Here is an 8,833-nt window from a genome sequence, read left to right as displayed (position 1 = left end):
GTGAAAGAAAAAAACATCTAAATGTGACAGTACGAGTCCGAATCCAGATTATAACCTTGTTGGCCACGTTTTTTCAGATGAAAACTTTAATACGGCGGTAAAGAATGAAACAGAAAGACCATGATGGCGCAAGAAGCCAGCAGCAAGGGTTAATTTGCGTCTTGTTTGACAGGGGGTGATTCATCATGGCTATTTCAAACTCGAAAGGCCGTTTGCCATCTCTCATTTAGCATACCGTCTCACAGAGGTATTATACCAACCAGTGACATGGAAGTGCACTTTTCAGGTTTGTCGTGGCGTAGCATCACAGCACATATTACTATCTCTATTAGTAGCAAACTAGTACCTGTTAGGCATGTAAGTTTTCTGTGTTTTATTTTCGTCTTTACATTCATTCGGCAGTATTAATGCTTAACATGTGTTCACTCTGTGCCTTTTTTGTGCCTTTTTGGTTTCAAATTATCGTCCACTATCATTGTTATCATTGTTATCAACTTGCTGTAAATTGTTGGAGCATATAATCTCTAAGCACGTCACAGCATTTTTTTAGCAAAATCAGCTGTTCAGCCGTTAAACAGTACTTCCGTTAATGATTTTCATACGTCACGGCCGATCTGATTTAGTGCACGATTTATCATCAGCCAGTACAACAATTTACAAACGGATGTGCTGTTCCTCGATCTCTCCAGGGCGTTTGATCGCGTATCTCACAATAAACTAATCCTCAAGCTGGGAGCGTGACCCTAAGATTCCTGGTTCCGTAACTGCCTTTGAAACAAGGGAAAGGGTGCAGGCTAGCTGGTATAGATCCATGAAGGAAACCGAGAGACACGGATACAGAAGGACGCAGAGAACCTACGTGTGTCGCCCCCTTCTGTGTCCGTGTCTCTCGGTCTTCTTCTTGGATCTACCTTTGTGGTCGTACTCACTTCTGTAGCGCATAACGGATGCGAATCATCAAGCAAAAATGTCTGATCAGGGGTACCACAAGGCTCGGTTTTAGGTCACTTATTGTTTCTTTTATATGTGAATGATATGCTGACAAGAATTAACTTGAGAAGAATTAATTGTCTGTTTGCGGATGGTTGCATACTGTATAGAAAAATTTATTCAGGATGACAACGATATCCTTCAAATGTGCTTGGATCAAGTCTGTGCCAGGTGCCGTGAATGGCATGACGTTGAACGCTGATAAAACTGTATGCGTATCAGTCACACGCAAAACAAAAGCTATACAAAAGGAATAGTTTCTTGTGGGCAATTCCGTTAAAACGGTGAAAGAATGCAAGCACCTGGGTGTTATTCTCACTGGCGATCTGAGATGGAGCTCACACGTTCCATACGCAGCATCCCGCTCTCAATGTCAGCCTGCTAGCTCCAAATACGTCGCTCGCGCTCTCGCTGTGTCCAAGATTTCATAGAACGTGCCATCTCGCCCAATACATTTCTGCACTCCATCGGCCCAAAAATGCAATACGTTCCTCCCCCAAACATCACCAGGAGGGAAGTGTCTGCTATCCACCGTCTGCGGTTAAGCGTGGCTCGAACGCCTACACGGCTCTTCCAAATCAGCATGCATGACACTCCTACATGTGCAGCCTGCTCTACCGAGGGCAACACTTCCCACCCTGCTCCTCCACTGTCGCCTGTTCGCCGCTCCCCGTGCCACTCTTATGGGTGGCCGAGCGGCTAGCTGCCCTGGGGCTGAGGGAGGTCTCGCTGGCAACGGTACTGGGCCCCCTGCCGCGCCCCCTTCAGTGGCGCGTCGGAAGGGAACTCGTGCGCTTTTTGACTGACACAGGGCTCGCGCTGAGCCTGTGACTGCTCCTCTTTTCTTTCGCTCTTTTCGTTTTTTTTTTTTTACGCGAGAATAGCAAGCCGGCTTCTGGAGCCAGGCTAACCTTTCCCCTTTTCTTTGTTTTTTTTCTTCGCGATAAACCTATATCCCCCCCCCCCCGTTCCATACGTAGTAACAAAATCTAGGAGAAGGCTATTTTACCTCAGGGGAGCACTTTGTTACGCTTCAGCCGAAGTCCGCTTGCTATCCTATAAGGTCTTGGTTTTACCAGTCATTATGTATGGCAAGGTCATCTGGAATCCATACACCATAACCCTTAAAGAAGATATTGAGAAGGTACAGCACTTTGTTGTAAGGTTTTCTATAATCGCTATGAGCTAAGAATCCTCAACGGCTATGTTCCGTCAGGCATACTAGAAACTATTGAAATTAGCAACTTAGAGGCAATACTCAAATTTTTCTGCTTAATACTGCACAGACTGATTAATAGTAGTTTAAGGAACTTCATTCACTTTAAAGAGCACTTGGTAAACGTGGTCGGCATACTTTGCCAATAAAGCAAATATATGGTAAAGCTGATACTTTTAAATACCCTTTCAGGTCTTCCAAAAACAATTCCATCTTGGAATGACTTACCTCAAATAATTTGGAATTCAGGGTCATATCAGCTTTTTATAATGTCTTTCTGTCGGTTACAGAGATAATTATTGCATCACCATTCACCAACAGCATCACCAACAGCAAAAATTTGCTATGCCACTACTTTCCACGACAATACGAACCACAGACAAAAAAAGCTGAATGCGTATTACTCCCTTCCATGCGATGCCTCAGTGCTTTGTATTTTATTCGTTAACAGGTGTACGCTGACCAACTCTCGAGCTATTTTAGGTAATTCGCTTCGGAACAGTCAAGCAAACAGGCAGATCGACTGAGGATATACGCATGACTTACGATCCCAGAGAGAAAACTGGTATCTCGGATTCTTTATCTCCTGAGGCGGAATGCAAGCACATGCTGCGCCTGTCGTGTTGGACGTTTTATTATCATTTATGCGCCATTGTCTCGTACCTTTGTGGAAAGGTTGCTCATAAGTCCAAGCAGTGCGCGCGTTGGGCTGGTTTGTCGGGTCATCCTAACACACGCAGTACATCCTTTCTTCGTAAGTACAGTGTTTACTACGATGTCATTTTCCTTTCATGCAATTGGATGTGCGTTTCTTTGGGCGATGGGCCACTTGAATACGGCTTTTTTTATGATGTACCCACGGACCAAAATTTTGTGGGTGGGAAAGAATAGACAGGCGTTCAATAAGTTTCCTACGCACGTATGATGTCCCATTCTGAAATCAGGATGAGCTATTGACATTACTAACTGTAGCCTCTATATCCCTCCTATTTCGCTTTTCTAAAACTATTTGAGAAGGTGATCTTTGGAAAGATGTACTTTTCCTTTCCTTCCATGCTGTCCGTCGCGCAGCTTTGTAACCGGCCAGTCTGTTGAAACAAAACTTGATACGTTTCTGCAATTTGTTAGTCAACGCCTATGCAATCAGCAACAAGTCGATGCTATCCTGATTTACCTAAAGTGTTCGACCTTGTTACTCACTATGTTACTTTGGGTTATTTGAAGGTGCGTGTACCTGTTCTTCTTCTTATCTGAGTAACAAGAAGAATGCGCATACGTGGCTCGTTATCATCGTTTTTTCTATTATTATCAATTTGTCTCATTTGCTGGGACCTCCGCTCCTTAATATATTTGTAAATGACATATAGATAACTGTCAACACTCGAAGGTTATTCAATATGCTGATGGCTTTTACCGATGCATTCCATCTGAGAGTGATTGCGATTATTGCTTTAGAATATCGCTATATACTCTTGGTCAGGGACGGGCAGTATTTAAATACATTGTAATTAAAATACTATTTCAAATATAAATACATGTGACGAGGAAGAGGCCGAACTCACGCTCTTGCATGGGCATGCTTTCATTAAGCTCACATTGCTCGGAACAGACGTTCCTGTGTTCATCACATACATGTATTTATATTTTTGTAGTTAAATACAGTCTTGACCAGGGTGACGAACCGCAAAAATACGGGTTCGGTTCGGGTTCGGGTGGCGTTGCTTGGATTTCGTTCCGGTTAAGTTCCGGCTCGGCCACGCCAAAAATGAAAGCTGTTCACAAACCGGTTCGCGAACGGGTTCAATGCTTCCATTTTATATATACCATAAAACTGCTTTTATCAGGAAATACGTGGCTAATAGCTTACTGCTGCTGTCTTAATCAACGTTTTTAGTGGACAGGTACTCCATTTACAGAGAGAAAGGAGAAATCGATGAACACTTGCAGTGTCCACGCTGATGAAGCGGTGTAGTCCTGCTGCTTTCTGGTCCCCAAACCTCTTTTTTCACACGTACAGTGCAAGCAAGATACACTCAAAGGAAGCCTAATAAGATGGACAGCATTTTCCACAGGGGACGGTAGCTGCCAGCACACTGCATTCGCGGAGTGAATCGATCCGAAATCGTACTGAAGCATGTCGACAATAAGTGTGACAGCCTTGCTCACAGCTGTGTACCAGTTTATCCACAACACACAAACACACAAACAATGTGTCATGACACAATTCCACTTCCAGTAAGCAGAACTACATTTACTTCTCAAACCACTATCAATCAAACAGGCACCGTTCTGCGTACGCTCCCTATCCAGTTCTCATGTTTCTGACTTGTTTAATTTTTACTAGTCACGTCTAAAGGGAAATGTTGGGCGCTTCCTTAATCACATATTCGTCCTATAGAGCTACACAAATGGTCTACTCCATTCCTACTTCATTCGTCCGCCTGGCTCCTCCTCTCTGAAGAGCAGACGCCGCAGCCCGTACGTGGGGCGCTAGCCGCGGCGCTCGTAAGGACAGCTGCGCTTCAAGGTGTTAAATTATATATTGAACTATACGCCCTCGTGTGTCTGCTAGGTGAAAATTTGCGAAATCCATTATATGGATGATGGTGATGTGATAAAGGAAAAAATATGGGGATGTGAGTTTCGACGAAGTCGACCATGATATGGAGACCAATGTGTCATCGTTCGGGGAGAGGCACTTGAACTCTCATGCTGACTTCTTTATGTCCGAACCGCTTTGTTGGGAACCGGTTACCGCTATTATTGTTTTCGGTTCTACTCCGGTTCGGGTTCAACAGTGTCATGAAAGTTGCGGTTTGGGTTCGGTTCCGACAAAAATAGCGGTTCGGGTACGGTTTTCGGTTTGGGTTCGGTTCGACACCGTGGTCTTGACAAATGCATTTATAATTATATTTAGATACCAATTTATTGTCGGGTATTTATTCTTCTAAATACTTTATAAGTACCCCCTAAATACAGAATATACTGATTCATATTTTAAAGTTGCCCTGCATTTGACCTTTCGGGAAGACGGGCAAGTTTGGGGCCGAGTTACGCCGTATTTGCACTAGCATGCGCATGTGACAAACTATTCTAGATGGCGACAACAACAACGATAAATCATGACGATGGGATGGTGTTTCACCGCGGTGGTGCGGTGCACTTAGTTGGCGATCGAGTCTTTCACTGTTGCTGCGGAGAACAGTTGCGAGAACCCGATTACCTAGTTGTACGAAGCATCTTCGTCAAATTTAATACAAACATTTGTTCATCTGCACCTGTGGAGATGCTCTTATCCTTTGCGAATCTGATTGTACGGCCGAACAGAAGATGCCTAAAAGATGCGATCTTCGAGAAACTTCTAATATTAAAATCGCATTGATAATCTCACAAATTAATGATTTTTCCTTGCTGATTTGTTCTTATGATCATCGTTATTTCTGTAATTCGAGATGACATCTTCCTCACAGTATTTATGGTAGTAGGTACGGTATTGAAATACTGTATTTATATTTTGTATTTAAATACTCATGTTGAAAAGTATTTATGAAGAGCATTTAAATACCCCTTTCAACAAAGTATTTTGTATTTATATTTAAATACTAAAAAATGTATTTCTGCGCATCCCTGCTCTTGGTGTACGTGCAATTGTTTTCGCTAGAATCTGTCTAAGGGTACTGCACTTTCCTTCACGAAAAGATCAAATGCACTGTTATGTAGTTACACGAGAGCCTCTACCCATCTTCGACCTGACGACGTTGTCGGGAGCCTTGGTCTACTTTTTCATTCCAAACTGATGTTCACAGTACATATTTCTCACATTGTTAACAATGCCTTTCGCACCTTAGGCATGATTATACACAATGTACAAAAAAATGTTCACTTCTGCAAACGCTCCTTTATGCTTATGGAATGCTCTTGCATGTACTCAACAATCATCGCCTTAAACTAAAGTTGTTATGTACTACCGAAACTTCAGTTTAAAGAAATCAGCCGTCTGGAATGCTTGTAACGTTACGAATGCTCCATTACTTGAAATTCTGTAGCAGAATTTCATACATGTCCTATAGGGCCGCGCGACACCTAAAGGAGTCTGCTCGCTCCGTCGCGACAGCGCCACGATCGGCGCTGTTGGGAGTATCCGACGTGATATAACGCCGCGCGTTCTACACACTCTCAAGTGGAACCGTACGTCCAAGTACAAGTGGCGACCGCCGTAATTAGGAGGGCTGATTCTCAAAATGCGAGTAATGTGGAACCTCTCAGCGGCACGAACCGAGAGAAGGGAGACAAACTGCACTGAAGCAACCACCATATTTATACTGTATCTAACAGGGCGCAACGAGACACAGCCACTCGCGTCTATCGCGTCATAACACCTGTAAGTGATACGTCGAGAGCATGGTTATTTGATGCCTCAAAAATCCTAGCTTACTGGCAAAGACTATGCACACTTCTCTGACTCCGGCACCAGGTACATCATGCTTTTCACTGAATCTCGTATTCCTTTCGTCTGTTTGGCACACCACTGCGCAGGTAGCGTCGTCACTGAAATCTACATCGTGCGTCCGTTTTACCCATGCTAATAAGCACGTGTGGTTACAGCATATTGTCTGAACATGTGCTGCAGTTTTTCTAATATCCTCACAAACAATAACGCTAAAAAGTGATCAAAGAACAAATTATGTACTGTATATGTGTGTTTTGCCTCGGCCCTCTGCTATAGCTGTAGACTTGCGGCACGACGGTTGTGAAATGGTCGCTGCGTAAATACTACACTTTTTGGACGATGTAGAACTTCCGTTCTCACTGTGAGGATCGCCAGCCAAATTACCAGGAGCAATATCGCCGCTGGGCTCTGGCGGCGAAACACTCCACTCATTCTTTCCGAATCAATCTGCCGTGTGGTCGGTTCATGTGGTAGTGATACAGTATCCAGCAGCGTTTTACGGTCGCGGAAGGGACGGCTGCAAATCAATGATCATTTTGCAGGTCGTCATTCAGTGTCACCGAAACTAGAACAAAATAAATATAATATATGTATAGCTGTGTGCGGCGAGTCTAGTGCCCTCGGTGGTATTGGAAGCATAAAAGTCACTAAACCGACACCGACCGAACGAGTTCTTCCCTAGTGAAGAGTTCTTTTAGGTATTGCACAGTTAGCGATGCAACAGCGGTAGTGTGGCAAAAAAGACTCTCGTACTTCACACGTAAACAAAGGTGGCCACACTACGGGGATCACGCAGTGTACCTTCTCCGGAGGCCGCATCGCTGCGCCACAAGTTTGTCGCACAGTCCGAATATGACAGACACATTTGTTCAACGTCTCACTATAATACGAGTACGTATTAACAGAACTTGGTGTTGGCAACATGTCTCTGAGTTTCTGGGAGGGACAAAAGGCAAAACGCAAAACGAACAGCACAAGACAAGGCTGAAACCAGCAGCGTAAGTTTTAATATAGCAGGTGCAAATATATAACATGAAGACAACAGGTAGGGGAAGGGGAACGCCGCTTTGCCGTCTCTAAAGAAGCGAATATGATGCCTGATATCTGATTCATTCAACGGATAGCGCCGAGTAAAACATAGCAGAGAGGAGACCGTTGAGACCGACAAGGATGCCTCATGGGTTTGTTATCCACGACCCAAAGGTTTAACAAGCAAGGAGGGGAATGAAAAAACGAAGACAGTGAAATAGTCTATGTGGTTCTGCCTAGATTATAGAGGCAAGGGGCGATAACTATGGACGGATTACTAATAGGGTGTTAGCAACATAGGGCAAGCAAACGGAGCATGCCCTGGAAGCATAAGAATTGTCCTTGGCCCTTCGCGTAAAAAAGCGAAGACAGTCTCTGCGGGAAAGGTCATGGCGACTATTTCTTTGCTTTCTTTTTTTATGAAATGAAGATGGCGATGAAGATGGTGTTTTGCCGAATGATTGTATTCCACCGAAAGGACATAACAGAAGCCTATTATAGGTCAGATGCAAAATGTGGTCGGCAACACTGTGGGAACCTTGGGAATTCGAGCAACACTGTGCAGTTGCCGCCATTGCGGATGAGTGGCGTAATCGAGTCGCTTCACTCACAACCCAACGCTGTGGTGCGAGCAGTTTTAATGTCACGACGGCGTGTCCACTACGTTTGCGACCATTGCAGAATATTGTTCCAATAACGGGATATAGACCAGGGACCTTTCCGTCATACCGACGTTGTCCAACAAAAGCATCCGAGACTTCTATGTCCGCAGATCGGGCACCGAGAGGAGTTTTGGTCGTAGATACAACTTTCACGTGGAATCGTACGTCGACCTCAGTTCACTGAAGATGAATACTTGTCAAAGAAGGTACAGTAGCTCATATTACTTTTTCCTGTCTTATGCTGCGTAAGCCTCTGTTTGAAGCGTTCTTGGCTGCGCTAAGTAGATATTTACAACACCTAATTTCGTGTGAAAAAGACTCCTGCTTGCAATCACTTTTATGTAGCAGAGCACTTCTAATGAGGAGGACGGGAAGCATAAACGTAAGGCTCTTTATTGTCCTCTGCTTTGTTAATGCTAGCAATTATTTCACCGCGTATTATTGTTTGCAGCTCACTTTAATTAAAGTTTGTAACTTATTTCATGC

At 44.0% G+C, this 8,833-nt stretch overlaps 1 protein-coding gene across 1 annotated transcript in view; it reads left to right on the top strand.

Annotated features, from left to right (window-relative positions):
* Nucleotides 1-2,872: 2,872 nt before the first annotated feature.
* The window catches only part of LOC135376141 (glucose dehydrogenase [FAD, quinone]-like), a 110,785-nt gene continuing 104,824 nt past the window's right edge, over nucleotides 2,873-8,833 (top strand). Inside the window, exon 1 of the mRNA XM_064608719.1 lies at nucleotides 2,873-2,960. The gene's annotated coding sequence lies outside the window, so the exon portion shown is untranslated. The remainder of the gene's footprint in view (nucleotides 2,961-8,833) is intronic.

The sequence above is a fragment of the Ornithodoros turicata genome, unplaced genomic scaffold (assembly GCF_037126465.1).
Source record: "Ornithodoros turicata isolate Travis unplaced genomic scaffold, ASM3712646v1 ctg00001046.1, whole genome shotgun sequence".
NCBI lineage: Eukaryota > Metazoa > Arthropoda > Arachnida > Ixodida > Argasidae > Ornithodoros > Ornithodoros turicata.
The sequence above is the reverse complement of the archived record's forward strand: the minus strand, read 5'-3'. Positions and strand labels throughout refer to the sequence as shown.